The following is a 9,826-nucleotide window of genomic DNA, read 5'->3' as shown; positions in this document are numbered from 1 at the left end:
AAGTTTCAGCCTTGCGACCATACTCCCCCTGGAACACAAAAACTTTGATTTCTCATAAGGTGCCGGCGGAGTCCTGAGAGCAACATCCGCCGATCCCTGGTCGGCATCGTTTATGGTTGAGACTAGGACGGTATCTGATCGTCTTCGAGCGCCCAACTTTCGTTCTTGATTAATGAAAACATCCTTGGCAAATGCTTTCGCAGTGGTTCGTCTTTCATAAATCCAAGAATTTCACCTCTGACTATGAAATACGAATGCCCCCGACTGTCTCTGTTAATCATTACTCCGATCCCGAAGGCCAACGCAATAGGACCGAAATCCTATGATGTTATCCCATGCTAATGTATCCAGAGCGTAGTGTCACGGCCTTAGACCTTTCTAAGCAACCGCACCGGCACTTAGCACTCCCACTAGCACTAAGTCAGCCTAACCACCCTCCTTAAGGGATTTGGGAAGAGAAGAAGTGAACACAAGAGTGAGTTTGGGAAGAATGAACTTGTATTGCACTAAAGAACTCTTAAGTACAAGGCTTGAGAGCTCACTTGCTTGGTTGAACACTCTTGGTTGGTCCTTGGTGAGTGCCTTTGCCAAATGAGGCAACACCTATTTATAGGCACCCCAAGTTACAATGGATGGTTAAGATATTTACAAATGTCCTCCATCCAATGGTTGGGGAGGAAACTAGAAGCTTCCCACCTCCTTAGTGGAGAATTCTAGAAATCTCTCCCAAAATATCTCTTATAAATATCTTCTATAAATAAAATATCTAGAGTTACTACACCTTTGTAGAAAACTCTAGAACTTGGACCTTACTTAGCCCATTGGCCTAAGTCCATGTGCTTGGTGGGCTAGGCCCGTGGGCCTATGTTGGGCAGGTCGTGACACTCTCCCCCACCTAAATCTGCGATGCCCTCGTCGCAACCTCCTTGTGGTACTTTTATTCACGAGGCGTCTCAGCATGCCAGTCGTCTCCCATCTCGTCTCGCTCTCTGGTCGCCCCTTCCATTTGACTAGATACTCCATATAAGGAGGTACTTTGTGTCTTTGGATGATTGGATCAGCAACCAAATTAGCCTCCCTCATGAAATGAGCAATATCTATTGGGGCTTTTGTTGTAGTCACATAAGTTGAGCCTCTTACAACGTCGTTTGGTTGTCTCCATCCTCTTGTTTGCATCCTCCTCTTCTCGGCATGGAGCAAGCCATCTTGCTCCCAAATTCTCCTTGTCTTGCCCTCTCGTGCAAGGGCAAGTAAGCACCTCGCCCCTGGATGGTGTTGGAGAACTTCTTTTGTCCCAAGGTTCATCTCTTTTGTCCCAAGGTTCATCTCAACCCCTCGAGCATTAGTTATGGGATGATCCTGGGCGTTGACATCTTTGAGCCACTTAGTTGTCACATGCTCATCACCCTCTTTAGCCCTGATGTTCATCTCGACCACTCGAGCAACATCATGTATAGGGCATTCTTTGGAGTTGATAGCCTTAGGACACCCTTCCACCTTGGACACCCTTGGTCCAAGTTCCTTTGACTCCTCCGTCAAGGTGAGGTTGTGTGTGGCTCCCGTATCTGCCTTCACTTGTGTGGGCTTCTCATTGATGCACACTTTACCACACATCAGCTCTTTTTGAGAGTTAGGGGCCTCGACCCCTGTCTTGCCCCTGGTGGTACCATGCTACATTGGTGACCCCATGCAAGGTGGTTCTTCCTCTTCGCCCTCTTCCTCTAATAGGGCACTGAGAACTTTTCTCCTAGGGCAATCCCAAAACCAATGTAGCTCATCACATAAGAAGCACTTGTCTCTAGGCTTGAACCGATCCCTCTTATCACGCTTATGCCTTAGTGCTTCTCCTTTAGACATGTCAGTGGAGGTAGTGGCTTCCCTCGCCGCTATCCTCCTCGTAGCCCAACCTTCCCGTACTTCTTCTCCAATACGAGCTTTCACCTTGTCCAACGTCTTGCACACTTGAGCTTTCAAGGTGGCAACCATCTCCTCTTGGTTACTTACTATGGTGTTGAGAGCACCTTGTAGGGACCCCTTGAGCTCCCCCATCTGGCCATCAAGCTCCTCCCTAAGCTCCATATGACCTTTGAGCTCCTCCCCACTTTGCTCCGCAACATCGAGGCACCCCTTTACCTCGGCCAATACTTGCTCCCCTAGAGCTAATCGAGGCTCCATAGCAACGCCAACGTCGACGGACTTGCCTTCACTCTTTCTTTGCTTACTTGTGTAGGTGTTGGTCTCTATTCCATAGTTTTAGCTCGCTTGCCTCTTATCCCACAAGCTTGGCTCCCTCGCAACCAAAGCTCTGATACCACAACTGTCACGGCCTTAGACCTTTCTAAGCAACCACGCCGGCACTTAGCACTCCCACTAGCACTAAGTCAGCCTAACCACCCTCCTTAAGGGATTTGGGAAGAGAAGAAGTGAACACAAGAGTGAGTTTGGGAAGAATGAACTTGTATTGCACTAAAGAACTCTTAAGTACAAGGCTTGAGAACTCACTTGGTTGAACACTCTTGGTTGGTCCTTGGTGAGTGCCTTTGCCAAATGAGGCAACACCTATTTATAGGCACCCCAAGTTACAATGGATGGTTAAGATATTTACAAATGTCCTCCATCCAATGGTTGGGGAGGAAACTAGAAGCTTCCCACCTCCTTAGTGGAGAATTCTAGAAATCTCTCCCAAAATATCTCTTATAAATATCTTCTATAAATAAAATATCTAGAGTTACTACACCTTTGTAGAAAACTCTAGAACTTGGACCTTACTTAGCCCATTGGCCTAAGTCCATGTGCTTGGTGGGCTAGGCCCGTGGGCCTATGTTGGGCAGGTCGTGACACTCTCCCCCACCTAAATCTGCGACGCCCTCGTCGCAACCTCCTTGTGGTACTTTTATTCACGAGGCGTCTCAGCATGCCAGTCGTCTCCCATCTCGTCTCGCTCTCTGGTCGCCCCTTCCATTTGACTAGATACTCCATATAAGGAGGTACTTTGTGTCTTTGGATGATTGGATCAGCAACCAAATTAGCCTCCCTCTTGAAATGAGCAATATCTATTGGGGCTTTTGTTGTAGTCACATAAGTTGAGCCTCCTACAACGTCGTTTGGTTGTCTCCATCCTCTTGTTTGCATCCTCCTCTTCTCGCATGGAGCAAGCCATCTTGCTCCCAAATTCTCCTAGTCTTGCCCTCCCGTGCAAGGGCAAGTAAGCACCTAGCCCCTGGATGGTGTTGGAGAACTTCTTTTGTCCCAAGGTTCATCTCTTTTGTCCCAAGGTTCATCTCAACCCCTCGAGCATCAGTTATGGGACGATCCTGGGCATTGACATCTTTGAGCCACATAGTTGTCACATGCTCATCACCCTCTTTAGCCCTGATGTTCATCTCGACCACTCGAGCAACATCATGTATAGGGCATTCTTTGGAGTTGATAGCCTTAGGACACCCTTCCACCTTGGACACCCTTGGTCCAAGTTCCTTTGACTCCTCCGTCAAGGTGAGGTTGTGTGTGGCTCCCGTATCTGCCTTCACTTGTGTGGGCTTCTCATTGATGCACACTTTACCACACATCAGCCCTTTTTGAGAGTTAGGGGCCTCGACCCCTGTCTTGCCCCTGGTGGTACCATGCTACATTGGTGACCCCATGCAAGGTGGTTCTTCCTCTTCGCCCTCTTCCTCTAATAGGGCACTGAGAACTTTTCTCCTAGGGCAATCCCAAAACCAATGTAGCTCATCACATAAGAAGCACTTGTCTCTAGGCTTGAACCGATCCCTCTTATCACGCTTATGCCTTAGTGCTTCTCCTTTAGACATGTCAGTGGAGGTAGTGGCTTCCCTCGCCGCTATCCTCCTCGTAGCCCAACCTTCCCGTACTTCTTCTCCAATACGAGCTTTCACCTTGTCCAACGTCTTGCACACTTGAGCTTTCAAGGTGGCAACCATCTCCTCTTGGTTACTTACTATGGTGTTGAGAGCACCTTGTAGGGACCCCTTGAGCTCCCCCATCTGGCCATCAAGCTCCTCCCTAAGCTCCATATGACCTTTGAGCTCCTCCCCACTTTGCTCCGCAACATCGAGGCACCCCTTTACCTCGGCCAATACTTGCTCCCCTAGAGCTAATCGAGGCTCCATAGCAACGCCAACGTCGACGGACTTGCCTTCACTCTTTCTTTGCTTACTTGTGTAGGTGTTGGTCTCTATTCCATAGTTTTAGCTCGCTTGCCTCTTATCCCACAAGCTTGGCTCCCTCGCAACCGAAGCTCTGATACCACAACTGTCACGGCCTTAGACCTTTCTAAGCAACCGCACCGGCACTTAGCACTCCCACTAGCACTAAGTCAGCCTAACCACCCTCCTTAAGGGATTTGGGAAGAGAAGAAGTGAACACAAGAGTGAGTTTGGGAAGAATGAACTTGTATTGCACTAAAGAACTCTTAAGTACAAGGCTTGAGAGCTCACTTGCTTGGTTGAACACTCTTGGTTGGTCCTTGGTGAGTGCCTTTGCCAAATGAGGCAACACCTATTTATAGGCACCCCAAGTTACAATGGATGGTTAAGATATTTACAAATGTCCTCCATCCAATGGTTGGGGAGGAAACTAGAAGCTTCCCACCTCCTTAGTGGAGAATTCTAGAAATCTCTCCCAAAATATCTCTTATAAATATCTTCTATAAATAAAATATCTAGAGTTACTACACCTTTGTAGAAAACTCTAGAACTTGGACCTTACTTAGCCCATTGGCCTAAGTCCATGTGCTTGGTGGGCTAGGCCCGTGGGCCTATGTTGGGCAGGTCGTGACACCTTGGCAACCTTAAACGCCGAAGGGCTCTTCCCTATGTAGCCGGTTATCACCGTGTTTGGCGTTAAGGGTTGTTGTCCCGTGGCAATCTCAAATGGACTTTGGTTCTTGGCCTCACTTCGTTGGAGGTTGTAAGAGAACTGAGCCACATCAAGCAACTTGGCCCAGTCATGTTGGTTAGCACTCACAAAGTGCCTCAGGTAGAGCTCCAACAAGCTGTTAATGCGCTCTGTTTGCCCATCGGTTTGGGGATGGAAGCTTGTTGAGAAGTGTAGTGACGATCCCAACAACTTGAACAACTTTGTCCAGAACCTCCCCGTGAAGCGAGGGTCTCGATCACTTATTATGGATTGTGGCACACCCCAATGTTTGACGATGTGCTTTAGAAATAGCCTTGCCACTTCTTCCGCCGTACAATCCCTTGGTGCAGCCACAAATGTGCCATATTTAGAAAATCTGTCAACCACCACCATTATTGATCCATACCCTTCTGACTTGGGTAGGGCACTGATGAAGTCCATAGAGACACTCTCCCATGGTCTTTCTGGTATGGGAAGTGGCTCCAGTAGTCCCCTGGGTGGTTGCTGCTCTACCTTATCCTGTTGGCATACAAGACAAGTTCTCACATAGGCCTCTATGTCATCCCTCATCTGAGGCCAATAGTAGGCCGCTTCCAACAATGCCCGCGTGCGCCTTTGTCCTGGGTGGCCATCCCATTTAGTGTCGTGGCATTCACGAATGAGGTTCCCCCGTAGGTTACTCCACTTAGGTACGTAGAGTCTCCTCTTCTTAGCATAGAGCAAGCCATTTTGCTCCCAAAATCTTCGTGTCTTGCCCTCCCGTGTAAGGGCAAGTAAGCTCTTAGCCACAGGATCATGTTGGAGGCCCCCCTTGATCAACTCTAGAAGTTCCCCCTCCGGTTGGCTAAGAGAAGCCAACTCCGCCTTTCTACTAAGCGCATGAGCCACCTCGTTGGCCTTACCTGGCTTGTACTCAAAGACGAAGTCGAACTCTGCCAAGAAGTCTTGCCATCTAGCTTGCTTAGGACTTAACTTCTTTTGGGTTTGAAAGTAACTAGTGGCAACATTGTCTGTCTTCACCACAAACCGTAACCCAAGTAGGTAGTGTCGCCACGTCCTTAGGCAATGCACCACCGCGGTCATCTCCTTCTCATGGACTGTGTAGCGCCGCTCTGTCTCATTCAACTTACGGCTCTCATAGGCAATAGGGTGCCTTTCTTGCATTAACACCCCACCGATAGCAAAGTCAGATGCATCTGTGTGCACCTCAAATGGTTTGCCATAGTCGGGTAGGGTAAGCACTGGTTCCCCCATGACGGCCTTCTTTAAGTCCTCAAAGGCCTCTTTGCATGCGTCTGACCATAACCATGGTCGGTTCTTCTTTAGTAAGTCTGTAAGTGGAGCTGCCCTTCTTGAGTAACCTTGAATGAACCGTCGATAATAGTTAACTAAGCCAAGGAAAGACCTTAGCTCAGTCACTTTAGTTGGTGCCTCCCATTCTTGGATAGCCTGCACCTTCCACCTCTAATCTTGTGACCAAGGAACATCACTTCCTTTTGTGCAAATGCAAATTTCTCCTTCTTGACATAGAGTTGATTGTCCCTTAATTCCTTGAATATGATCTTCAAGTGCTGAACGTGCTCCTCCAATGTGTTGCTATAGACGACGATGTCGTCTAAGTACACCACCACGAACTTATCGAGGTAGGGGTGGAAGATCTTGTTCATAAGGGTGCAAAATGTAGCCGGGGCATTCGTGAGTCCGAATGGCATCACCAAGAACTCGTATGAGCCATATCGCGTTACACATGTTGTCTTTGGCTCATCACCTTCCGCAATGCGGACTTGGTAGTACCCCGATCGTAAGTCTAACTTGGTGAAGTACCTTGCCCCACCAAGTCTATCAAATAGATCTACTATCAAAGGAATGGGATACTTATTCTTGATTGTTACCTTGTTCAATGCCTTGTAGTCGATGCATAGTCGAAGCGATCCATCATGCTTTCGCTGGAAAAGGACCGGGGCACCGTAGGGAGCTTTAGAAGGGCGAATGAATCCCGCATCCAACAATTCCTTGAGTTGCTTCCTTAGCTCCTCCAATTCTGGCAGTGACATTCTATATGGTGCCATTGCTAGTGGCTTGACGCCTGGCTCCAACTTAATGGCATGATCCACCTCCCTCCTAGGTGGAAGCCTCTTGGGCAACTCGTTTGGCATCACATCCTTGAACTCTTCGAGAACCTTCTCGATTGGCTTGGGTAACACCTTAGTTGGACCATCTTCCTTAGGCTCTAAGAGTGCTGCCAAGTATGTTGTCTCCCCCTTCTTAACTCCTTTCTCGAGCTGTATAGCCGAAAGAAGTTTTGGGCCGTCCTTGGTCCCTTGTATAGTTGGGACCATGCATGGAGTTCCTTCCTCCATAATGCAAACCATGCTGATAAATGGCATGGGTATGGCCTTAACCCTTCGTAAGAAATCCATACCAAGCACCACTTGAAAATCATCCATGGGCACTATCGACAAGTCAACTGTGCCCTTCCAGGTCCCGATGTTTAACTCGACCCCTCGAGCAACACCATGTATGGGACGGGCCTGGGAGTTGACGGCTTTAAGCCATCCTCCCTCCTTAATTCCTTTAAGTCCAAGTCTCTTCGCCTCTTCTATTGAGACGAAGTTGTGCGTAGCACCTGTGTCTATCATGGCACGAATGGGCTTACCTTTGACATGCACCTCCACGTACATTAGCCCTTTTTGTGAGGTTGTGGTCTTGATCTCTGTCTTAGCCTTGATGGCACTTAGTTGTTGTAGGGACCCCATATGCACCTCATCGTCTTCTTTCTCCTCGAGTAGGGCATTGAGAGCCTTTCTCTTGGGGCAATCCCTGGCCCAATGGGAACCATCACACAAGAAACACTTATCCTTGGGCGTGAACTTGTCCCTTTTGTCTTGCTTGGGCCTACCCTCATTGTTTGAAGATGGTTTACTGCTACCTTCCTTGGGAGGGTATGTCTTAGGCCCCTTCTCTCCCCTACCTTTCCCATTAGTACCCTTCTTGGCCTTAGAACTGTCATCTCTCCTAAACTCTACCAATGACTCTGCCGCTGTGATGGCTGAGGCAAGGTCTTGCACACCTCGGCGTTGTAGTTCTTGCGCAGCCCAGCCTTAGAGGCCATCGATGAAGTTGAATAGGAGTTCCTCCTCGGTCATACTCGGGACTTCGAGCATTAGGGTAGAGAATTCCTTCACATAGTCCCTAATAGAACCTGTGTGTTTAAGCCTTTTAAGGCTCTTCCTAGCCAAGAAGGTGGCATTCTCGGGATAGAAGTGTTTCTTTAACTCAGTTTTGAAATCATCCCAAGTGTCTATGGTGCATGCACTTCTCTCTATATCGGCATGCTTTCTATGCCACCATAGAGTTGCATCATCAGTGAAGTAGAGAGTAGCGGTCCGTACCTTTGATGCCTCATCATTAAGTGCCATTGCCTCGAAGTACCTCTCCATGTGCCATAAAAAGTTGTCGATTTCCCATGCATCTCTCTTCCTAGGGAATGGCTTGGGCTTTGGCACCTCCATCCTAGGCACTTCTCCTGGGGTAGTAGCTCCCCCGGCCACCGCCCTCTTACACAAAGCCCAATCCTCACGTACCTCAGCAACACAAGCTTCTATCTTGGCCAACGCCTCCCGCATTTGATCCTTGAAGGTGGAAATGTCCTCCCACACATGAGCCTTAAAGGATGCAAACTCCTCCTTTTGGTCATATGCCATGGTGTTGAGAGTACTCAATAGGGACTCATTGAGCTCTCCTTCGAGCTCCTCCCCACTTTGCTCTACAACATCGAGGCGTCCCTTCACCTCGCCCATTGCTAGCTCCACCCGAGCTAAGCGAGACTCCATAGCACTACCAACATCTACGGACTTGTCTTTGCTCCTCTTTTGCTTCCCAGTATTGGGGTTTCCCTCCCTTCCACGGTTCTGCTCACATGTTGCAACGTCGTGTACCTCTGAAAGGTTAGACATAATGCTTATCCCACAAGCTTGGCTCCCTTGCAAACGAAGCTCTGATACCACAACTGTCACGGCCTTAGACCTTTCTAAGCAACCGCGCCGGCACTAAGCACTCCCACTAGCACTAAGTCAGCCTAACCACCCTCCTTAAGGGATTTGGGAAGAGAAGAAGTGAACACAAGAGTGAGTTTGGGAAGAATGAACTTGTATTGCACTAAAGAACTCTTAAGTACAAGGCTTGAGAACTCACTTGCTTGGTGCCTCAGCTAAATGAGGGCACCTCTATTTATAGGCACTCCTAGTTCGACCACGCTCGTAAACAGTGGCACTAGCACAACTACACATGGAAGGAAGCAAAGCATGTCAAACTACCACGGTGCCTAGATGGGATTAATCAACGGGGCCAATGCTTCATTTGCACGTTTTTCACATGCCATGACTCCCTTGGGCATGCTGTACAAAACTAGCAAAAGTTGCAATAGGTTGCAATGAGGGTGTAACTACAGTGTGCAGGCAGCCATGCAAACCCACCAGCACGCATTGGCCGGCCAAGGTGCAAAACAAGGGGCTAATCATCCTGACCCTCATGCCATGTTGCTGTCCTTCACATGCCATGCAACTCTTGGAAATGCTGTGTGGCTACTGGCATATGTGGCAGCAGATATGCAAGGAGCCATGCACACCCAGCAGCACTCCATGGTAGGCCACAGCGCACATCGAAGGCAATCATTGGAACCAACGTGCCTTGATGGTGATTTTCACATGCCAAGCCTATCTCGGACATGCCATGCAGCTGCGGGCGCATCTGGCAGTACCTGTGGGGGCACGGCAGCACAAGGCACGAACCCTTGCGCACCAATCATCCCGGGGTGGCAGGCAACGGTGTGTGGAAGAGGGGCTGAACATCGGGATGCACTGGCCATTTCCTTGTTTTCAAATGCCATGCCTCTCTGGAAACTGCTGTGCAGCCACGGACACGTGTCAGCAACTGTGGGGGTATGGCA

This window comes from Macadamia integrifolia, unplaced genomic scaffold, assembly GCF_013358625.1.
Source record: "Macadamia integrifolia cultivar HAES 741 unplaced genomic scaffold, SCU_Mint_v3 scaffold424, whole genome shotgun sequence".
NCBI lineage: Eukaryota > Viridiplantae > Streptophyta > Magnoliopsida > Proteales > Proteaceae > Macadamia > Macadamia integrifolia.
This window is presented reverse-complemented; position numbering follows the sequence as displayed.